The following is a 24,844-nucleotide window of genomic DNA, read 5'->3' on the forward strand; positions in this document are numbered from 1 at the left end:
TTGGCTCCACTTTTACCCTGAAGTTTAAGTACATCAATTACTTTATGCAAATGCCAGCACAACCCATTGCCACCAGCTTAACGCATCTCCTCTGGATGGTTGAACTCCCATTGTAGGGAAAATGCATGATTTAAGACTTCTCCCAGTCACTTAAAAAATTAAATGGAGAAGAAAATGAGAGATTATTTAGCTCAGATTTGTTTTGCTTTCCCAAAATAAAATAATTCTGGATTCTACTTACAGGAAATCTGCTTGGTTAAGAAATGTTTAAATGAAAACAGCATAGGGCTGTTTTGCTTTGTTGGCTTTTTGTTGTTTAGGATTTTTGGACAGGTTTACAGCAAAATTATAAAAACAAAATGAACAGTAGTTTAGCATTTTCCAGAACTGCACAGAACAACAAGGCATTCTGATTAAGAAAGCCAAATCCCAGGGTGTCAGGAGTTTTCTGATGAACTGTTTATTGCCAGAAAATGATGGTTAGCCATAAAAATCTCTAATTTTTTCTAGATATAAACTCGCATCGCACAATTTGTATGAGAAATGTGCTCCCACGTAGCCATCCTAACAGCTCCCTCCACAGCTTTTGGGTCAGAAGGATTCCAGGACGGATGGGGACCAACCTGCAGCGCCACCTTAGTACCACCCAGTTCACAAGGCCAGAGTAACAGACACCCCTGTTCTGTTCCCGGCTCCATAGTGCTCCTCCCAAGATCCCCTCAAACCTCAGCGCATCCTCACCTCAGACCACAGGTCTCGGAGCTGCCAGCTGCACGGTGGGAGCCCACAAAGATAAGCCTTAGCCATTGGTTTCTGCAAAAGGGAAATGGTGATTGTAGGCATTCTAAGTAGAGCTGAAGGCATGGGGAAGCCGGAATGTACTGCTGCTGTTGGCTCAGGTTACCTTCCCTGGTGCAGAGCTGCCAGCTGGGCTGGGTTTGGCTGCACACTCCGGGCTCCCACACTTCCCAGCTCTCACCCCATCCCATGGGTGCTCTTGCAGGCAGCAGCCTGTCCCATCACCTCCAGTCCTCACCGTGCCACCATCTCCCCAGGAAGGCATTCCCCATCTCTACAAGTTATTTGTCCTCCTTTCCTTTTGGTGTGTGTGTGTGTGACTATTTATGTAGAGGGGAGGAAGGGAGCTATTTCCTTCTTGGGGCACCTGCACAGACTGCACAATGGAGCCGTGATCTCATCTGCAGCCTCAGGGCAGACGCTCCTTACATGTAACCATCCCTTAGAAAACGCACAACAAACAGACCAGAGAAAAACTAATTTTCTGCTTTCTTTCTATTTAAATACGCTGCCAAATCAAAAGACAGGATCCTTTCATCATCGCAGTGTCCTTCCCATGTACAGCGTTCCAGCTATTACAGGCAGAGGGAAGAAGGGCTGAAGAGGTGCAGCGCTGTCAGCACTGGGAGTTCACTCTCTGAGAGCTGAGCTCTCCGGCAGCTGAATGGAATGGAAGGAAGGGCACGGCTGGAATGGAAGGGCATGGCTGGAACACCCACGCTGAGCCTGGAAATCAGAGGACTTCCAGGGTTCAGGTGGACGTGCTGTGGGCCAGCAGCACGTTCAGCTTCATGGAAGCAACACGTGCAGCTCCCGGCTGCGTTCAGTGGCACTTCTGCCCGATGCACTTTGTGGGCACCATCTAACTGGAAATCCCATGAGCTCAGACCCACCCTGGCAGCAACTGCACAACGCCTCTTCCCCAGACATCCTTAATGCACTGCTCCATTGATTTCTCCTCTCCATAACTGCCAAAGGCGGCTGGTTATTGGTCTGCCTCTACAACCAGCTGCAGCAGGGTGGTATGCTGCTAATGACACGTAATACCCCCAATGGATGACGGGGCTCCAAGGATTAACCATCTATTTGAGCAGATACCGACCCACTCCCGTACACAAGCCAGGTACTGTGATGGGAAACACATAAGCCTGAATGGCAGCAAATCTGTACAAGCACATCCCCAACCAGCACTATCAGTTTATCTACGTTCTTCGACTCAAACATCCTATAAAACCTGACTGGCAGAAAATATCACAGCGAAACACTGACCTGAATTATCATTTCACGGGAGATTTTTTTTTTTTTGTAGGTAGAAATTATCCCGATACAACAGCACTATAGGTGCTCGTCTCACTTGCATTAGTATCACCCAGCTAACTTGAAAAGTATTTTCCCAGCAACAGCAACACTGCACGCACAAAACATGAAGTGCATCACATTAACCCGAAGGCATCTCTTTAACTCAGGTATATTACATTTTGTTAACATACTTTGCTATGTGAGCATTTATTCCCTTTTTTCACGGCAGTTAGCGGTTTCCAGACAAAGAATCAAACCAACCACTAATCACCAGCACTCAGGTTATGCACACAAAGGAAAACAAGCGGCAGAACGCGTATGAGCTTCCGGACGGCAGCGTTTATAGAGCCTGCAGGGTTCTGATCGGAGCAAGTCCTCATGTACTGAATGCTGAAAAGCCGAAACAACTGCCAAAACTCACATTTGGCCCTGATTAGTTCCTTGTTTATCATGGTTAGCATTCCCCAGATAAGAGATGATGCTGCAAACTCACTAAGAGCAGAAAGTTTTAAGGATGCTTAGAGGAGAAGACTTATTTTCCTAAAACCCGAGTCCAAAGCAAATTAGCTTAAAACTTGGCGGATTTTAATTGAGCGATGGATGGAACTGGCCAAGTCTCACTCCTGAAAAAATCTACCTGGTTTATACCCTGAATAAGTGCACAAAAAACTGCGGCTATTGCTTCACATGCGCATGTCTTCCATCTACCACAACAGTATTTCAGCTGCCTTTACATCACTCACTGCAATCATCCCCGAAATTCCACAGGTCAGATTTTCTATACTTCACATCAAGCCCACACTGCGTGGCTGGAACTCAGAAGGAAATTATGAAGCCAGGACAGAGCCGTAAGAGATGACAGCAAACTCTTCCTGTTTCTAAACACATCTCCCAGGCCGTTGCTGGCTCTCAGGCAGCCAAGAAGGATCACAGCTCTGCATGGACAGAGCGATCTCGGGGTTGCTACAGACTTATTATTCAGCAGCACTCTTGGCACGGCGCGTTTGGCATTTCTGCAGTTGGATAGCGCTCTATAAACAGGTGAACCAGGCATGCAAAAAGTTAATATCCTGCTGTTGTGACAATATAATTATCTCTAATAATAAAGGAAAGCAGCTGCTTCAAATATTCCTTCACTTAGCATTTGGATCATTATACTTTGACTTTTATCATCTGTTTTTTGGATCCACTCCCAATGTGGTTTATGGTTCTGCAGAATGGTAACATCTCATTTTATGAATGACAGACAGATGGGCTTCGCTGCGAGGCTTATTGATAGGAAAGCACACAAGATCATTCAAAAGGCTTAACTGCAAGAAATACCAAAGATAACAAAATATTGCTTTCTCTTACTTTTTAAGACTCCTATTCAATGGTTTCCAGTTTTCTTTTTTGTGAGTGTTCAGTAGTATCACCTGCTCATCCTAAAACTTTGAGGGTTTTTTTTTATTTTGGCACATAGGCAGCAGAACAGCTGTTTTACAATTAATTGGAAGCCAGTGGAGATGCGGTCCAGATTTCAGAGCAAGGTCTGTTTGCAGAGCTGTACGCCATGCATTTCTTTCTCTTCATCCTTCCCACCCCCAGCAATCATCTAATTGGATTTTCATGTCCAAATCCTGTTCTCTTAATGAAAAGACAAACAAAAATCAATCTTTTGGGTTCCCAGAATCTGAGAGAAGAATTTAGTCCTGAAGGGCTGAAAGACTTATTCGCAAAGCTCTGGCATACCCAGCTTACTCAGCTGGTTAACCCTTGTCACTAAGAGCCACGGCAATCATCTCTGAGATGCCTCTCTTGGGGGAACGATACTTTGTCATATTAGGAAAGGCTTCACTTGCCCAAACCTTTGTAAAATCTCTGTACAACTGACACGTGGCAAATGGTGATATATGGTTGGAAAATCAACCAAGAAAAAAAAAAAACTTATCAAAACTTAAGCTTTTGGAAGCAGACATTTGAAACACACGGTGACATTTTGCAATGCTTGTCCTGGAAAGAAAAGCACCTAAAATGCATTTATATGAGCTGCTATCTCTCTGACAGTCACATCCTTGAAATCAAGAATTCAGCTCTTCTTCCTCTCCTCCTCTTTGGTGATTTACGTCTTACATCTCTGCAAGGGCCGCACGTTTCCTGCATTGCTCTGCCACCCTTCCAGCAGAGCAGCGACCTGCACTGCTCCAGGATCCTCTGCGGGAAGCAGCAGAGGTTTTCGTTCAGTTTTTGTTGTTTTTAGGAACCAAAATTCCTTGTTAGCAGCCCCCAGGAGCTTCCGGCATCCCACGTGCCAACACGGGGCCCAACAGCAGCGAGGGGGAATGCAGCGCACAGTGCGTCTGACTCACAGCCAGGCTCCCTGCTGGTGCACCTGGCGTTACCAGCAACACAACATCAGCGACTCTGAAATGCCCTAAAAACATGCATTTCACCTGGAAAACACCACCCACCCTGTGAAAGACACCACCACTTAGCCCTCCTCCAGCCCTCAGCAAGGGATGACCAAAACAGAGCGGATTTCCTTTTAGCTCTTTCCCAAATGAGAGTTACCGTGGCCCCCTGCTTCACCCCTCTGTGCTGCCAGGTGATGTGTATACACCGAGCACTTCTCCTGCAGCCGAAGCAGCTTTAAGGACTAAACGTTCAGAGCAAAGCTTTCTGCACGTGGACACCTGCTGGGCTGGCAGTGCCTCACTGCGTCTCTTGATTGGCATAGAACATGAACTGGCACTGGAGAGGCCTTTAAAAAACTAGCAAGAAAACAAAGTGGCTGTGAGACATAATACACTGGGTCTGCTGAATTCTGTGATAGCCGAAAAAAAGCTCAGTGGTACCATTTCATAGGTGCATTAGAAATCTGCGTATCCATACTATGAGCTATGTCTGTGCTGAAAAGAAAACAATGAGAGATCACGCTATTCCCTGTGATGCTTAGTCAAACCAGCACATGGAATTTATTGTCAACAATGTCATGAAAATCCCCCTATGGGAAAGTACTCAGGCAGAGTTATGGTGGATGTTCTACGGAGATACATACTGGCAGCACAGAAAGCGTACTTGTACTTTAACTTCCCGCTTCAGTAGAACCTGCAAACAAGCAAATTTCTTTGTTGCTCATCCAAATATTTGAATATTCAAGTTGCCTGACTCGAAAACGCTTGAAAGGAACAAGGCAAGGATGGAACGGTAAAGAAGTTAAAAATGCGGAGCTCTTTAAAGAGGAGGAACTTGGAAGAAGGCAGAGTTAAACGTCAGCCTGCTGCCAGCGCCTCTTCCAGAGAGCAGCGCGTCTGCAGCGACGTCAGCGCTCCTGCTGTCCTCAAACAGGACCTTAACAACACCAGCAGGAGCACGAGGAAAGCTGCAATTTCGCCTGTCTGCTGCCATCAACATTCAGCACGAACTCAGTCCCGCACCGTCCCCGCTGTGCAGGAAGAATCTGAAAATGGCACAGCTCAAGGAACGCAGCTGAAGTGCACACCACACCAACACAACACAGGCGCTGCAGTTCATTGCAGACCCCAACACTATTGGAAAACTGATATCCTCCTACTGCGAATGCTTCCCGCAGCCCTGCTGCTTCTTACGGTTGCCCCTTGTGCAGCAAAACAGGAGAAAAAAAAAGATGAAATCATAACTTTGTATCATTTTCTTATTGTTGAGACTCATCAGTACTGCAGATCCTAAAGGACCCTCCCTGGGTGCTCAGAGAGGCGACAGTGCCCCATCCCTGCAGACACCCAAGGTCAGGGGAAGGGCTCTGAGCACTGATGGAGCTGTGGGTGTCCCTGTTCAGTGCAGGGAGTGGGACCAGGTGGCCCTGAAGGGTCCCCTCCAGCTCAAACAATCCTGTGATCCTAGAACCTCACTAGTTAGGGGCTGAGCGAGCTCTTCTTTTTCTCCTATGACCTTCTCCATTTGCCTCATCCTGAGGCTCTACAGCCCTCTGAGCCACAAAAAAACCCAAACATCTCCTCACACGTGTTGCTGGTTGCTTTTCAAAGAGCGGCTGCCAAGATGCTGTCTCTCAGCTTTCTCACTGAAAAGAATTCTCACCAAACCCAAAGCTCTCACCCTCACTCCATCCTGACGGAGCCCGCTCAGCTTCTCAGACCAGCACTCAGTTCCCCCAAGGCAGAAGCCCACTACTACTTCCTGAGGATAAAGAATCTTTATCATACCTACAGGCTACATTCAGCTGCAGACACCCTGAAGGGGAATCTCCGAGTCATGAAAGGCACTTTTATCCTTAGCTGTCCCACATGAGTATTTTCAAAGAAATCACATTTTTTTTCCGCTTCTGCGCTGTAGCGAGGTCCCAGCTGAGCAGGAGGAATCAGGGGAGCCCCGTGCTCCTGGGCACAGCCCTCCAACCAGCAGCCCCTGAGCAGCCCACTGCTCCCAGGCCCCCAGTTCCTAATGGGTTGTGGGACGGTCCGCTTCAGCAAAACCAAACAAAATAACTAATAAAGAGGAACAAAGGGAAGCATACAGATTACTCTTGTCTTGTGACAGACTCAGAGTTGCTTTATTCAGTGTCAGCTTTGGCTGCTGGTTGCAGTCCAATGTTGTAAGATAGATTCCCAGCTGAAAAAACACAATTTGATCCCTACAAATGTTTCACAATACTCTGCTGGAAAGTCACAGCATAGCTTTGGGAACCCTATAAAATTCCTCCAGGAAAGAATTTCCCTCACGCTGCGCCGAAGCCAGTGTTTCTCCTAGCATTCACCACATACCTAGCAGCTTTATAACCTTTTAAAACGTGCAATAGTTGGGCTCGTGACAAGCTTCTTGGTCTTTCTGTTACAGGAGACTCATCTTGTTTCACAACCATGATGCAAATACAGATTGCAAAATAACTTATCCTTGATCTGCCTGAATACCTCCAGCGAGACAAGGTCAGAAGCACTTGGAGCCAAGAGGTCAGCGAGACATGGACACTAACTTGTGAAAATAAAGACACAACTTAAACCCTTTGGGTGATTATAAGTTCCTTAGCAGGGTGGGGGGAGAATGTGGAGTCAGTTCTAAACAATGCAAGCAGCAGGGAAGTGAAATGCTTGCTGGGGGCAACTGCATCGCAGACTGTTTCTATTGGAAGACAGGTCTGCAGGTCGGTGCCTCTTTTTGAGGCCCACACATGGCAGGGTGCAATGGCACCGGGATGTCCTGCTGCTGGGGCTGTGCAGAGGTGGAGCAGCTGCTGGGAGCAGCAGAGGCAGGGCACGCAGCAACCGGTCCTACCGGAAAAACAGCACCTGAATAAAAAGAGCAACAGAAGTTGCAAAGCCGCATCTGAACAGGAGCCAATAGCTCACGGACCTTCCTCTTTGGCAATTCCCCTGCAAACATTACAGTGCAAAAGCGCTAATTACACCTCAGCAATCCATGCTTTCCAAAAAACAAAGCCTGTGCAGTTTTCCCATGCTACTGTCAGCCTTCACCCTGCTCCCGCAGGCGCTGTCGTACCGAGCCCACACTGAGCGCTTCAGCCGTGGCTAACGGAAGCACCAGCCTTGCACTGAGCACAGCAAGGTAGCACAAAATCTGAGCAAAGCAACAATTCCAGGCTTCTGCTCTGTCTGCTCATTCCCACAAGGCCCTCTGCACCTCCAGCCTCCCGTTCCAGCCCAAAGATGAAATAGGCAGATACCACATCCCAGGTTTGCAGCAGCTCTGTGTGAGCCTTACTGGTCTGCCATGGGAATGGAGCAGTTTGCATCCTGCAGGCGTGAAACCAAGCCCTGCTCCAGACAGCATTCAGAGTTCAATGATCCCCATCCTTCTAAGAGCAATCTTCAGCTTTCTGCTCCTGCTGGTATAGAACGGTTGGGTTGGAAGGGCCCTTAGAGCCCCTCAGCCCCACCCCAGCCATGGGCTGGCTGCCCCCCAGCTCAGGGCCCATCCATGGCCGCGGGCACCTCCAGGGATGGGGCACCCACAGCTCTGGGCAGCAGTACCAGCACTTGACCACCAAATATCCCATCTAAATCTCCCCTCTTATAGTTTATAGCCATTCCCCCTTATCCAAACACTGCTACTGAATTCCTTCCTATTCTAACCTAAAGTTGTTCGAAGGAGATCTATCCAAGTAAAATAAAGCATAAAACCCACCATATAAACTGCTGGTGAATCTTACAACCTAAACCTGAGCCAGCGGAAAAGAGGTAGAAGGGGAAGATGCAACTTCCAAAGGCCAGGCACAGCAGCAGATGCCAGGGACTTTTGAAATGAGTCACTTATCCAGATCTTAAATGAATTACATTTATAGGACTCCTGCAGAATATATGTTTTAAAAATATTATCTGCAGTATAAAGTCTAATGTCCATAAAAAGCACGTCTGTGAAGCATGGAAGAGATGTCAGCCCAACTGTATGACAACTTCAGCTGCTGCTCCCCAGGATCAACCTCAGTATAACCCAGACACGAATGAGATGAGAGAACTGACAGCTGGGCATAAGTCTTTTAAATAAAAGCAGAGAGTAACCTGCACTGAAAACCCAGCACCTCTCGAGGGATCTCCCCACAAAACACATCCAGTTTCATTTACGTGTAGTGTGGACACTTGCGCTCATTTTTCATTTTACGTAAACATCTGCTTGGTCTTAAGGTGTGCTGGAACAAGCGCTCTGGTACGTTCATGCCCACAAACTGCCCAGTATCAATTCAATACACAGGTCATGTTTTTCATCAGCCTTGACCTGGTTTGGAGGGGTTACAAATCAGAACTAATTAGATTTTGGCGGTAGTAAAAATAGAACAGTTTCAATGGACATGAATTTTTAAAGGTTCTGCCGCTGACAACAGAGAGAAGCACAGAAGCACAACCCTCGCTCTGACACCTACCACAACACTGTGAGAACGTTAAGAAGGTACACGAGTCACCAACGAAACGAGATTGCACTTCCACATGAGCTTGGTAGTGAAAGCTTTCATTCTTGTGGCACTGAGGGACACGATGGTGGGCACGGTGGTGATGGGTTATGGTTGGACTAGATGATCTTAGTGGTCTCTCCCAGCCTTAATGATTCAATGAAATGGAGCTTAAATATCTCTAAAAACTGGCCATAACCAAGCTGTCTTAGCCCATCTCTATTTACAGCTTTTATTGATGTGTCATTAGATTCTTTGTTAAGGTCTTGGCCACGCGTTTAGATGGCTTTAAAATGTTGGCATGTTATTAAAGCTGAGCATCCATCCACCTTATAAATACAGCACTCAACACTGTAAAAGCTTCCAATTTGCAAAAACGCGACGAATTCAAAAGAGCAAAAATTGATTAATGGAGATGTTGATGAAAACTATAAAAGCAATTATTCTTGTTCACTGCTCCTCGGGAAAAAACTAAACCCTATAATGATATTCTAATATTCAATTCCAGTAATCAAAGATCCTTTTAGTAAATGATACCAAGCGTCAAACCACGCATTCCTGATCGTGCCTCAGTTCCCCAGTCCCAGCCATTTGCTGATGTCCTTTTGCCCAGCCCTTGAGTACAACCAGATTATCATCTCTTTTTCAGTGGAGTGTAAAAATAATTCCTGGATTTGTAGTGCTGCTAAAATCCCCACAGACTGAAGGTTTGGCCTCACAGGACTCAGGGAAGCCAGCAATGGTGAAAAGCAATTTTTACACAGCAAACCAGCTGAAACGTGTAACACAGCACACTGTGCGGATGCGAAAGTGACAGAAACAGGCTGAAGGACTGACCAACAGGAGGGAATCCTTCAAATTCATCAGGATACAGAACTGGAGATGGGGAGGAATGCACTGAAGCTTCAGAAGGGTACAATAACGTACAGCATGAGGGAGGAGCGATCCTGAAATACACAGCAGTATTTCCTACAACTTATTAAAAATCATTCCTCAGCAATAGCCATCTGCCTTCACAGCAACTACTCTTCTCCAGAGAATGAGTGTAGTCTATTAGTCTTCCTTTATGTATCCTATGTTGTTGTAATACTGAGCAATACTTGAACCTAATTCTTCTGACACGGTTATGAAAAATGTAATTTCTAAACCTTAAAATATTTACACAGCTAGCGAGACAGAATTGAAGTCTGAATCAAGTTGTCATTTATGCGTGGTGTACAACAGCAGATCTGTTCAATCCAATCCGTTAAAATAAAAGCAGCAATAAAGCATCATCAGATGGGAGGAGCCCCTTTTTGCCCGCACCCAGATCTTATTTATGTGTTCATCTGCTGAACACCTTTCCACCAGCCTTACAAGTCTGCCCGTCCTAACGACAGTTTTGAAGAGGCAACCAATGGGATTCCTGTGGATGGCCTCAGAATACTGCTATTTATTGCTAATAATACCGCTTTTTATTGCTAATAACAACTAGCCCAGCTGACCACTTGAGTTCATCTTTAACGTCTACGTAAGCTACTGCTGGACACAAATCAAGAAAGCAGACTCAGGTGCCTCCTTGCACCTCAACTTCTTCAACAGTTCACGGGTGGGATAAAAGCACTCTGCTGCATTCAGTGCTCCACTGTATGCTCTTTAAGACTTTGGCTTAACCCTTTCAGCATGATTAAAATCGACAAAGATCAATTCTGTAAGCATTCCTCAGAAGGACAGAGACAAGCCAAACTGGTATTGAAACTTCACAAAAGGAGCAAAAAAAGAGCTAAAACTTATTCCTTTCTTTTCTAAACTCAAGAGAAAAAAGCCTAATTGTCTGTGATTAGTAAAGCCAATACTTTGAGACACTGTCTGGATTACCAGATTTATTGTCCCCTTTCAGCAATCATGGCCATGACTTAACTATTGGATCGACTGTATGCAGAACAAATCAGCTGCCATTTCATTCTATGACTCATTAAGCAAGTGTAGCAGATAACCATTACTGCTTCTTAGAGTGAGAAGACTTCAAAACTTATGCACCGCTAACGACGCCAGACTTAAGAAAAGCAAATACCCTGCTGCACGCAGAGGTCAGAGTAAGCTCTAATGGAATACTTATCTGCCCAGAGAGCAAATTAAATCAATTTTCTGTGTCTTGTAATGGGTGTAATGCTGAGACAGGAGGCTGCAGGATGGGGGAGTTACATTTCCCTTGCAGGTGGCTCTGCATTGCTCTGACGTGCAGCACTGCTAGATGGGCACTGCTGCTGGGAGACCGGGTGCTCTCTGGGCACGGCTGGGGCCAGCAAGGGCTGGCCGGGTTTGGGGGACACTGCTGCCTAATGAGAGGAAAGGGTTTTGCTGAAAGACACGTCACACTTGGAGGACAAAAGGGAGAGGAAGAGGCTTCTCTTGCCACAGTGGGAAAGGGATGCGTCTGCGCCGTGATTTTGATCCAAAAAGATTGTTGGAAGAATTTGTAAATCACATCCAAGAATTACAGGTAATGGATGAAAGGATTCAAAGAAAGGTGGAGAAACTGGAACAGCAATGCCAGAAAGAAGCAAAAGAATTTGCCAAGAAAGTACAAGAACTGCAGAAGAGCAACCAGGTTGCCTTCCAGCATTTCCAAGAACTAGATGAGCTCCTTTTCCTAGAGGTACAACAGTCAGCAGTAAGAAGCTAAGCACAGAGGTGGACAACTAGCGCACGCCTCGTGCTCTCCTGCCCTCACGCTGTTTTCTCCCTCACAACCACTCTGTAAGACATCACCTTTCCCTTGTCCTCTGGCACAGACAGCTTCAGCACTGGTCTGTAATGCAGCACAGTTGATTCACATCATAGACACCACATTGCTTCATGGACCAAATGATGGCCCCAGCAAGGAAAGCCATGTTACAAAAGCAGTCGCTCCTGAAAGTATGAGAGGGACACTTGGGGTTGGAAATAGGAAAGGGAAGAGCTGGTGCTCCACTCCTTTGTGCCAGTGTTCCCACTCTGCCTTGCTGCCTGCCCATGGTCAGATGGTGCTGAGTGATCCACAGCATCAGAGCAAATGGGAAGTTAAATCACTGATCCTCTTCTTTTAAACAAATCTCGTTTATCTCTGCCGTGCCTGGAGCTGTCATTTCTGATCTAACATCTCAATGATTAAACAGCAGGGAAGCAGCTGGCTCGTATGGCATCAAGGTACACCCAGGACTGAACAGATGAAGTCTTTGAAATGAGTTACCTTCAATGGCTACAGCTTGTTCTAAGGGCTTACATGTTTGTTTGGGAGCTGTTTGGCTTAAGCCTCTCCCTGATAAATGAGTTTTCATAGATTCAGAACAAAACCTTCATTTTTCTTCTTTTAATAGGACTTCACTGCACAGCTCTTCCAGAGCTGGCACCTCATTGGGCTGCTTTGTCATTACCAAACCTGCTGCAGTGTTCTCCATTGAGTAAAAGCTGAACTTTTGTTTTTGTTTTTGTTTTTTTTAACCTTTCCAATTTACTTTTTTCCTACCACTCTGTGCAACTGCATCAGATAGGAAAGGCATTTCAGCTGGTTACCGAGAGACAGGATTGCTTCACTGTGCTGAGAAATATCAACATTTTCTTATTCTGCCAGCTTTCCTCATTTTAGACTAGGAAAACACAGGCTGAAAGCGTCCCGTATTCTGGTGACAGAATGGCCACCAAAGAGGTCAGAAATAGATTGTTATTTCTTTCCCATTACTTCCCAGTACCAGAGGAAAAATAAAAAAGGACAACTGGAGATTGTCTGAAGGTCTCAGAGCAATTCTTCCCCTTTGGTCCAAAACCTTTGCAGCTCCATCGGTTACTGCTTACAAATATTCCACACTGAAAAGTTCTGGAATTGCTATTATGAATTTAACATTAAACGCATACTTACTCAAAATGCATTCTTCTGTCTTAATACCACAGAAAACTCATGCGTTATTTCACACCTCCTCACCTTTCCTGATGCTCCCAAATTGTACCATGGAGGGGACTGTGTCCACTGCACCTCATTTAATGTACCACGTACACGCCACGGCCATTCTTCTTGCAATCCTAGATCATCATCTGAATGCAGCAAGAACCCATTTTATGCTGGCTTAACTTCAGATTTCTAGTGCCGTGAACGCAACCGGGGTAAGCATTTTGCTTGGCAAAGGGATGCTGTTAGGAAAATAACAGTTAATGGACATCTCTCTTTGCTCTGAGAACTCCTAACCGCATTGAAATGAGGCAAATTTCCTATTTTCTGCTCTCTCTGAAAGCAACACGAGAGGGGAGATGTTTTGATTGCGCTGCCAAGCACTTCCCTCCACTCAGAATCTAACCTGCTCCGCTCATTTAACTGGTGCTTTTTTGTTGTTCATTATTTGCAGACAGTTATAGCTTATTATCTCACATATTTGCTAAACTCTCTGCTTAACTCCCCCAGCATCACAGGTCACGTTAACTGACCTCACACCCATCTCAGGTTCCCAGTGACACAGCCGTGCCCGGAGCTGCAGCACCGCCAGGCCCAGCTCAGGGCCGGGACTCGAGTGGAACAGCTTGACGTGGACTGGGCTGCTGCAGCACTCAACACGAGCAGGCGAGGTGCGCGGGTGCCCTGCGTGCTGATAGCGGCACGCTGCCACCTCCCCACGTTTGGATTTCTACCATTGTAATGATCCTGTGACAACTGCAAGGCTTGTCGTGGCACACGAGCATCCATAAATAGGAGGGTGTGTGCCCTGCTTGCTGAATTCATCACCACCTGGGGAGGTGTGCGCTGGCTCAGCGGAGCAGGGCAAAGGACTGCTGGTGCTCACCCTAAAAGGATCTGGCAGCAAACCAGCCAAATGAGGCCTCTCAGCAGGGAACGAACATGGATTGTCTATCAATCTGTCATGACAAAAACAAGCTCCAAGCGAAGGCGTTATTGCTCTTCTAGACAAAGCTGCACTGTGCTGCATGGGAAGTAGGCTGCAAGAGACGTGTTAAATGAAGTGACATGGGAGCAGCAAGAGATGGAAATGAGAGCAGCGATGTAATTGAAGTAGACAACTGAGATAACCTCAGAGCTACCTGCATGTGTGTCTAACGGTTGGCTGGTCAGAGCTTTAGTCACTGTCCTCAGTTCCTCATCAGCAGACCCTGTCTGGAGTCACCAAATTAACTTCTTTCAACGTCTCCATGAGCTACTTTGAGAAATGTAACTCTGATACTTCACCTTGCATCTACTTTTCTGACAATGTTTGAAACGCTCCAGAGGTTTCCTCTATAAGGCCCTTGTATTTTATTTATAATCACGTGGAATAAGTTTTCACATTGCTGACATTCAGTGAAAATTATTCTTTTGTATTTTAAACACTTTCCAGTCCCATCTGCAGCGTTTTGGCAGTAGACATCTGGTTAGCAACCAATGTAAAGAGCTTATAAGAACAATACACGGCTGCACGTTGGCCTATTTGTATTCAATGGTTTATTTCATAACATTTGAAGATACCAAACTCTGATCTCCATGCAACTCCAATTAATGATAATGGAAATTATGTGAACATCCAGAGCAGTTATATAGCCCTTAAACTCTTGTTAGAGCAACTCTCATTGTCTACTACTCTAAATTTGCATAAGCAATTAATGTCTCATTAATGTCTCATTAGGAACTTGTACCATATGAGAGAGGAAAGAACATTAGTGCCTTGGTTGAAGCTGTATTAGGTCACATATGGAAATGACTTGGCTGGTTTCATCTTATTTTGTCTTTGCACACACAGACAAAGACAAGATCAGACAAATAATTTTGCAGAGACAGTGTGGAAGAATACAGATCCACAATTACAGATGAAGTTTCCAGTTGGAAACAAAACAGACAGGGACCAAACACTGCCCACTGGGCACCCCTGGCCGCAGAGCAGGCACAAACCATGCCCTTTCACGTCTGCAATTGCAAAATCCTGTATTTTAACTTCAAACAATTAAGCAGTCCCACTCAAGTCAATTAAAGACCTTGATTTTGCTGGCCAATAGCCATCATCCCTTCACACTTACAAAAACCAAAAACTCTCGGGTTTCAGGTTGTTTTGTTCAGTGAACCAGTGGACGGAGCCCATAGGGACCCAGTATGCCACAGCCTGGGAGCTGCGAGGTGGGAGCTGCCGGCTCACTGCCGATGCATTCATCCTCTGAGCACTTTGCTAAGGCAGAGCCAGCAGCACAGGGCACAGGGGTTGACAATTCATGTTTCTAAGTGTTCTCGCTGAACTTAAAGAAAAAACTGTAAGCCAAGGTAGTAAATGCACAGACACAGCAGCGTACTGTAGTTGAAATCAGACACATTTCTGACACCCCGTTCTTTTTTCCTGGTACTCCAAAAATGTACGCTCAGCCCAATCCTCAGCATTTCTCTTTCCAGCACCTCATTAGCAGCAGTCGTGGCTCCCGGTGCAGAGCCTTGCACAGACACTGCACGGAACAGCATCCCGTGCAGCACGAGCTACCGCTGCAGAAACCAAACTGCCTCTGGTTGCACCACTCTTAATGCAGCTACCGCACAGGCAGGAAGGTTAACTCTTTCACAAGCCTCTTTATCTCATGTTCTCACTCTAAACCACATTTATCTTCAAGTATCTCTGAGGTTTAGCCAGTATCATCCGAAATGGGATTGTAATTACTTTGCTTCCGCCCCCCTCCCCAGGACTTATCAATACAGGCTTTTACATCTCACCTCCCGAGCTACGATGAAACGTCTTTGTTTTCGAACATGGCAGAACAAAAACAATGTTGTATTATTCAGTAGCCGTGGGAAATATTTCTTTATTTGGATGCAATTAAACTTAAATGTTTAGTTCTGCTTTTTATCAAAAGCTTCTATGAAATATGTATAAACACAGCAATCTTCGCCTGCTCATTTATTCACTTTGAATAAGCTATGCAGAATTAAATTGAGCTTTATTTCATTCTTGCTTAATAAGGTGGGTAACTAGCTAGTAAGTTCCCAGGACAAGTTACATGCTGCACTGATCTCATTCCTTTAATTTACTTCCAGAGAAAATGGGTTGGATCCTTGAAGCTCCAGGTGCCAATGTTTTCCCTTAATAAAAGCACAGCTCTGTGCTCCAGCTGAAACCTGTGGGTTTGGGCCCACCCAGCTCTTCTGAGGTCACCACTTTCTCACTGATGGTGAGCTCTGAATCCACGGCTGATTCTCACGGCAAAACCCACAGTGCTCTAGCAATCCCAGTTTGATCTCCAGATCTCTTCAGCTCGCTTTCTCCCACTCACAAAAACTTGGGCTGGAGATATAACTAGGATTCTCTCAGAAGTGTTATTGCAAGGAAGTTTTAGGGAAAACATACAGGGATGGGTCCTTAAGAGAAGGCCTAAGAAACCACTGCCAGCTTTGCTACCAAGCCAGCAACCCCAGTGCCAACCACTCGGGCTGCTCCAAGGTGGAGGCTCCAAATGCTCTGTGGTTTCAGTTTGCACAAAGGGAGACAATGAATCCCCAACAAACTGAATCACAGCACGGTTGGGTTGGAAGGGCCTTGTTGCGAAGTCACTTCCATTTTGTTTCAGAGACAACCACCAACATATCGATGTGTTTTTCTTCCTGTCCCTCAAAACAAAGTTCACCCATTATTTTTTCCCCGTAGGAAAATCAGGCTTGTTTTCATCATTAGTTCGAATGAAAACGTGTTTGTACGAGAGAAACCCCTGCAAGGTGGAAATGCCACAGATTTTACAGCTTCACCTATTGGAACCAGACAGCTGGAGGCACAAAGTTATGAAAAAGACCAGGTTGCCCGGGTAACCATTTTTTCCACAGTCAGCAGATTGGTCTTGCAACTTATTTTTAGCTTTTCTTAAGGAGAGAAATACCATTGCAGAGAAATGCTGACAACAAATAACAAAAGATGCACTATTTGTAGAAGTAGCAAAAATATTAGTTTGATTGCACTGGTAAGAAAGAAAATACAATCTGTGCTTCCATAAAAGAGACCAAATCCCAAGCCTTTAAAATCATGATATGAATGGAAAATACTCTGATTTGGGGCCTGATTTGTGTGAGCACCAAGTCAGGTAATTACAAAGAGAAATACACAGTTCTACATCTAAGGGAAACACCCTTTTGCTGCACACAGCCCAAAAATCATCGCCTCGTCCTACAACACAGCTATAACTGTTTCCTAGCAAGCCCCTGGAATTTATATTTGTCCTAGATGCATTTCAGCATTTGTTAAGAGTGCACGTTTGAGAACTTGCCACACTTCTCAGCTGCTGCAAATTTTACATTGGCGCTTGTTTATGTGAAGTGGCATTAGAAAAAGAAACGAAGCAGGAAAGAAAAGCAGATCTGATCAGCTAGGATATAGCTTTTGTCACCATTCACCCTTGCGAGCAGCAGCTCGGGACTCCAGCACGTGGGCTCCAAACACATCGGCTGCAGGCGTGCGTTCCACGCATGACAGTGCTATCTCTAAGGCAGTGCTTCAGACATTTCAGGGGGAATCAATGGGCAGAAACCATCTTCTGAAGAAGCTGAACTGCTGTCACTGTTGAAGAGGTGCTGATTTTTTTATCTGTGTGATGGTGAAACTTCCCCGTGATCGATAAACCCAGTCTACAGCCGCTCTGGAAATGGTATCAAAACAGTACTTCTGCCTCAGTCTCATGGATTATGTCACATTCAGAAGTACACCGAGCTATTTTTTCAGCTTTTTTAGAAGAGATGTTCTAGCAATCACTCTCAAATCCGACTTTCAGAGCAGATGAACAATTTCCCCTCCTTCCTGCAGAAGTTATGTTTTCTAACTCAGCACGGACTTCTGCTTAATGCGCAGCCCAAAGATGGGGAAAGGATTCACAAGTGGATGCTTTATTTCTTGTTAGGGCACTAACGCTAGTTTCAAAATGATTTCTTGTAAATGCAGAACTGTGTCTGCTCTCAGACAAGCACGAGCTCTTTCCATTCTGACAGGCCTGGCTCCTTCTGGGCAGCTGCAGGAGATGGCTGATTCTGGAGCAGATCTGACTAGCTTATATTCCTGCTCCACAGAGGAGGGATACACGATATACATCTGAGGTAAGGAGGTAAATGGGAGGAGGAGGAAAGCGACCAATTCAAGTATCAAATCATCAGCCCTTGGCCAAAACACGTTACGTCATAGGTAGCATCTGTGCAAATTGCCCCACTTTCAGAATCTTCCTCAATCCAGTTGCATAATTCCACTACAGCAGTCATTAATGGCATGCAATAATTTGCACCCACTTCCTCTCACGTGCAGATGTTGATACGACCCCAGACTATTGCTCACGTCCAGGTCAGTGCATCACCTGGGAAATTCAGGCAGCTTTTCTCCACACAGACAAAAACATCTCAGGAGCACAAATCACCTAGCATCTCCAACAACGAAACCCCATGTCTCTCTGCATACAGCTCCTATCTGCTATTTGTCCATAACTGGGACACGCTCTGACTTGTATCCCCTTACCTGTCACCTTCCATTTTGGCCTGAACTTAAGAGATTCAGCTGTGGATCTCAGACGCTGCGGGCGCTTCAAACCTGGTGCGACAGGAAAGTTTCCTTGGCAACAGTCACCAGAGGAAGCCCTGTAAAGATGCCTTTCCTCACTCCTGTAATTCTGCTTTCCAGAGATTTACACTAGTAAACTAGATACAAAGTTGTGACAGAAACTTACAAAACAGCGGCAGAAAAACAAGCGTATCGAGTCAGAATGGAAATAATTTATTTCTCAGTCTGCTCTGAGAACATCTCCCTTCTGGTTCTTCATATTATATCCAGCAATTCACACTCATATTAAACAGAAGGTATAACTTCTCATTTTTAGAAAAGTGCAGCCAAAAAACCCTCACATGCAAGAAAGCTTGTACGTCATCACCTTTGATAGGAATAAGCCACACTATATATTTATTATGTCATGTTAAGATAATTAAACAGCTGCTTTATGAACCATTAAACTAGTATGTTGGTTGACGACGATGTAGGTTTAGTTGCAATTCATACTCCAGTCCATCCTTCTTAATAATCAAATAATGAGGTATTAGGTATTCCACTTCCAGAGTGGAAAACACCACTGCTTCAGAAACATCGCCAGTAATATTTTATTTCCTCTTTAATTATACCCTGAAAGCAAATCCAGACAGTACAGCAGCAGCAAAGTCACCGCTGGTAAGCAGCAGGCTGGAGGAGCATTAATCAATGGGCTCTGTGCAAGGAGATACCTCTTCCTGCGCTGAGCAGAACACGAGCCCGGTTTTACAGGAGACATGAGCAATAAAATACCGACTGCTAATACGTAGTGCAGTGATTCCCTTTTACTTGTAAACCTGCCACTGTGAATTATTACTGAAATAAGCTGTTTTCGAGCACGATGTTTTCAGCATCGGTAAATCAGCATTTCACCAGCAAGAAAAAAAAGGTAACTCTTAATTATGCAAGGCCTCTTGTGGAAACAAGTTCTTTTTTTGGACGAGGATGCCATCAAGAAGTACCCTGCTAAGAAAATGTAGCTGTGGCCAATGATGAAAGAATTATCCTGATCCCAAAGTAATGCAAAAGTGAACAGGAGAACATGAGCAAAGCCTTCAAAGCTCTCTCAGGGCTGGGACCTCCTTACAGCTCTCCGCCTTGCCCAGAGGCTGCCAGGACCTCCCTTGCTGCTGGGAAAGCCCCAGTGTACCAATGGGATTCTCTCCCAGCCCTTCTCTTAACACTGGTTTGCATGTGAAGCATCTAATAAATAAAAGGCTTCCAGCTAAGGAGACTGTTAGCCAATGGCAAAGCCAAGGCTGCAGATGGAAGACGTGAACTGAGAGCCCCATTCTGGGACGAGGGAGATGAGTGCAGTAGAAGAGCTGATAGGGAAGGCAGGGTGCACCCACAAGCAGTTTCTCCCACAGCAGCCCCAGCTGCCCCCAGCCCCACGGCTGCGCAGGTAAGCCCAGGTGTGCACCCCTATCACCTGCTGCGAGACACCATCAAGCGCCCAGAGCCAAGGGGATGATTCAACACCCTAAACAACTTGCAGAAACCTCGGTATAACCAAAACATGCCAGGGATGGCCATAAATTTTCCGAACTGCTTAGGAAATCTGGTTTTCAGGAGAAAGCTGTGTCTGGGACAGCCTTGATACGAGTTCTCACCCATGCTGACAGTCGCCGTCTGCGTTAGACGACCAAACCACCCCAAAGCAAACCGTCCGGTTTGCGGTGAGAGGCTCTGCCAAAGGCATCTCCCTCCTTTATGTATTCTTTTTAAAATCACTTATCCAGAAACACAAGCAGGTTATACAGACTCACTTTTTCAAAGCGGCTGGAGTAAAGGCTGGAGAGTTTGGAAAGGTCAGTCATGGTTATTGACTGCTTCATAACAGTCCTAAAAGCCTTTTCACAGCAACAGCACCCGACTGCTGCAAAAATATCGATTCAGCCACCAGAAAATACGTAGGACATGAAGAATACAGCAGAGCGGGAGAACTTCAGCACAAAGAACAATTCATAAATGCTACTCAACCGGCTTTGAAGCAAAAGTTATTATAAATCTTTTTTTTAATTGCTGGCACAACAAACTGTGTTCTTCAGACACAGATTGACAGACGTGAGCATGTAAGTGCTTCTCCTTCTGAAGAGGAATATAAATTGTGTGCGTTCAGGCTTCTGAAGGTAGATGAGCTGGGACAACATGGAGCAAGGGGCATTACGGATTTAGTATTTTTCTCTTGGAACATTTCTGAGGAACAAGAGAAAATAAAGAGGGGGAAGTAGCTGATGTCCACAGTAATTGAGTCTTTCTCCCTTTGACTCACCTACATTAATGTCTAGAGTACTTCCCTGAAGGAAATTCGTTGAAGACAACCTACAGGATTTCTACTGCATTATGGACAAAAGTTTTTGTTAGCACATTAGAAAACGTGGGCAGCGTACTTCACAGATTTGTTACTGAGCACTGTGACTGAGTGGTAGAATACAACCACGTGAAATCATTCCAAACTTGTGCCATGACCATGACACAGACCAGCAAGGAGCAAGCTGTGCTGGCAGCTTGGTGAACCAGCAGTCAGCTTCCTCCGCAGCCTTGCTGGAAGAAAAGCCATAAGGGCTGGGACTTGGAAAAAGATAATTTACAACATAAAATTTGCCCTCATCAGTGTCAAAGTAAAGTACCTTCCACAACGTGGTAGTGCTGCTACAAGTTCTGCTGGCACCTACTAAGCATTGCTTAAAAGCTTCTTACATAATAACAAGAATTTGCACATACATTCTGCGTCGGTGTTCAGATTCAAGTATATCTGCCAGAAAACCTCTTGGTTTTATTCCCTAATCAAAACAACTTCCACAGTGACAGGCAGTGGAAGAGCTGTTGCTTTGGACTCCCTTCTCCAACCACCCCTCTGCCTCCTCTTCCACTTTTCCTACTGCCACCTTTCCCTCTTTGCCCTTTCTCTACTCATCGTTACAAACTGGGACAACAAAGCCCAAGAAAGATGTTTTTATGCTGCAGATGTTTTGGTTCTTAAGGCCACGATCTTGTAATTTAATACACTTAGGGGACGTCCAATTTTTCCAAGATGTTTCATCCTCGACTACGAAGGAATAAGACACATCTGAAGAAACTGCCTCTGGCCAAAGTGCTCTTGCAAGTGGGAACGGAGCCCTGCTCTTTGCATCCAGAGGCAGGTGACCTACCTAACACGCATGCTTCTAGATGTTATCTAGTCCCAGGCACGTCACAGAGATACTTTGCCTCAAGCCTCTGGGTAAAGAGCTGCATTAACGAGAACCACTTGAGAGGGGAGAAGAACAAACTCCTTGCTCTGCAGACACCCTTAACAATATTTCCATTTACATAAACACAGCCACAGATTTCAGTCCCAGTAAATAGGCTGCTCACCATTGTGATCAGAGAACTTCATCTCCTGACTTGTGAAAAGCAATAATTTGTGCACTGCTTACTTCTGCAGAATTCCTTTTTCACAGAAGATAGTAAATGTGTTCTTCTAAAACCAGAACCCACATTCCATGGCAGCATTTGCTAAATGTTCACTGCAGAAAGATTAATCATTCAGGGCTAACTTTTGGAGACAAGCAGTATAACACTTGGCTTACATGCAACTATATTGAGCACATGTTTTCTGCTAGAGCTGACAGGTGTTGCTGCTTTCGGAGAATTGGAATTAGGGTCAAAATGGCTGAATGCTTTATTTTCCTGTTCCAGATCTGGAAAAATATAGTAAGAAATAAACAGGTGCTTACTTTTTGAACTGTGTGCATAACAAGTTGAACTAGAAGCATGCCATGTAGCTCGTGCTTCAGAAGGCAACTGCACACACTAGGTGGAGTTGAAATGCACTTTTCTCTCTCCAAAGTAACATAAGACAACATATATAGAAATTTAGTAGAGGGAGCCACTCAACTCAAGCTTACTGACCTCATCAGAAAAATTCATACCAACTACAGACAACTCAGTAATGTGAAACTCACCTAACAACAGATACCTGAAGCAGGGCTGAGCACCGACCTGCAGGACCAAGAGCATTCCAACCAATTCCTGTTGATTTACATACTAGACTACCTAGAACTAAAATGAGGGCTGATGACTTTGGAAAACATTGCCAGAGGTGTGAGAAAAACATCTTTGTATCGTTTACTATGAAACAAGTGTAAACGCATCCACTGCAATTATTAATTACATACAAAGCTCTGATTGCACAACCCGTTTCAATACAATATTAGCACCAATGTTAAGACTTACTTTCTGGCTTAATATCCTATTTTAAAATTTAACTGCAAGCCATTTTAGACTCAAAATATGAAGTCAGTTCGCTGAATTCTAAAAACGATTTGAATTTTCTTAATTACCTGAGCTATGATCCAGCTTTTAAACCACACTGTCCAATTCTTCCATTATGAAAAACACACGCACAGGTGGGAAAAAAAGCCAGTGAAGCATACTTAACATGAATGTTACTCACAGGGATTATTTGCTTATTTCAGTTGATGTTATTTAATCTTGACTACTGTGAGATGTCTGATACTCCCTAGATGAGCACCGAGTCCCGCCAGCACTTCTGGGAGCACCACACACGTGCCTGGCATGTTCCTGAGCTGCCATGTCACTTGGTTGAGGGCTTGAAAGAGCTCAGGTAGTGTGTCTAAGACCCTCAGACTGCCCCCCGTGTTCATGCCTCAGATTCCAGCAACGTTACTTGCTGTTGGAACCGAATTAAAACTGCTCCCTGCCTGGCAAGTGAAGCAGCAATCTTCAGGATCTGCTCCCTCAAACACAGACTCATACCCTAAGCCATCACCCAACTCAAAGTCCCGTGGTGCAGAGCACCTCTCTTGGCTGTCAGAAGCCAACACGGCAATGAGAAGCACCATCCCAACAGAGCAGGCAGGGACACCAGCACTCCTCCAGCTGCTGGCAGCCTAGCCTGGCTTTCCATCGCCCTGCACAGTGTGCTTCCTTACTGCTGGTTTACAATGCCTGGGAAACCTCACCTTTATCCAAACCTCAAATGCATGTTGTGACAAGTAATTTAAAAATTAAAAAAGAAAAAAAAGCCAAAGATTTCACTGGAAGTAGAACATAGGACTATTTTTTTCTTTAACGGCCAAAATAAAGTCTTTTGCTTTTGTGAACCATGGCTCAGCAGCATCACAGCAGCAGCATGAGCTTGGCGGTGGCTGCTGAAACACAGCTCTTCATAAATCACCCTGCTAGCCCTCGCCATGCATGTGATAACGCAGCTGACATTTCTTTTTTTCCCCCAGGATATTCTGAAGCCAATTAATCTGTGCAACAGATTAATGAGATGAAAGGACATCCTGACAGGTAGAGAACCCGCTGCAACCATTTTGCCACATTCATATTGAATGTAAGAACTGAACGTACTGCATGGGGAATTTTTTATTGATCACAGCAAAGTTGTAGCACAGATAACGAGTGAATCTAGAAGCCCTGGTGTGAGACTGGTTCAGAGCCAAGATTTCTATTATCTATTAACATCCTGATTATGCTGCACAAATGGATAAGGTTTCTAGTGTATTAAAATACCTTATTCTTAGTATTAAACTACCTGAATAGCACACTGTTTCTGAACTTGTGCAGTTCAAATGCATTCCTGCTAACACGACTCAAAAGACAAGATTCTAACACCCACTTACACTGTGCTTGCAAAAACCTGATTGTTTAGCAATGCCACCAGTGCTAGTGGGACCCAAGAAGTTTATGGCAGCTAATAGATTGAAATTCAAGCAGAGATATGCCAGACCATTGCTGCAATTATTCTAATATTAAAATATCTACCACCACCAGGAACTACAACTAAGACATTATCTCCGTGGATTTGAAGTATTTTAACTATTTGAATGAGTTTACTGATCATATGGCGGTACGTGAGATGTCCTCCCAGTCTGCTGGTCTTCACAGAAACGGAGTGCTTTCTTAGCTTCAATATTCCTCTTTGGGTATTTAAGAAAAGAGATAGGAGTTGGTTTTATTTTAAAGAGGGTTTTGAAAACCTCATTACCACCATATGCATAACAGAGGATGACAATCTATTAAAAAAAAAGGCAAGAAATCTCAGCACAGAAGTACTCCTCCACCCCTCTGGTAGCTCAGTTTTTATCCTGAGTTCTGACCTTCTGAGTAGGATCAGCCTTCCCCTGAAGCAGTCAGCTGGTGTAAGGCTGAGCCTGTCACCCACTGCTGTTTCTTCCCTGGTGTCTGCCAAGCGACGACACTCATTTCATCCCCACAGCAGCACACATCTCCTGAGTGCATCTTTGTAAGAAGCAGGCTTCACGCATCTGGGATATAAAACACATCTCCCAGAAGAGGACTGGCAGAAAGTGAGCCCCGCTGAAGGCTCAGCCAAGAGGAT

At 45.1% G+C, this 24,844-nt stretch overlaps 1 long non-coding RNA gene across 24 annotated transcripts in view; it reads right to left on the reverse strand.

Annotated features, from left to right (window-relative positions):
• LOC110405871 overlaps positions 1-24,844 on the reverse strand; it is a 162,510-nt gene that overhangs the window by 65,556 nt on the left and 72,110 nt on the right. The window contains exon 1 of one of the 24 annotated variants that reach the window (XR_002443143.1): positions 742-764. The exons of the other annotated variants lie outside the window; for them this stretch is intronic. This is a non-coding gene — a long non-coding RNA (uncharacterized LOC110405871). Of the gene's footprint in view, positions 1-741; positions 765-24,844 lie in introns of those variants that run through there. 24 annotated transcript variants of the gene reach the window in all.

This window comes from Numida meleagris, chromosome 13, assembly GCF_002078875.1.
Source record: "Numida meleagris isolate 19003 breed g44 Domestic line chromosome 13, NumMel1.0, whole genome shotgun sequence".
Classification (NCBI taxonomy): Eukaryota; Metazoa; Chordata; class Aves; order Galliformes; family Numididae; genus Numida; species Numida meleagris.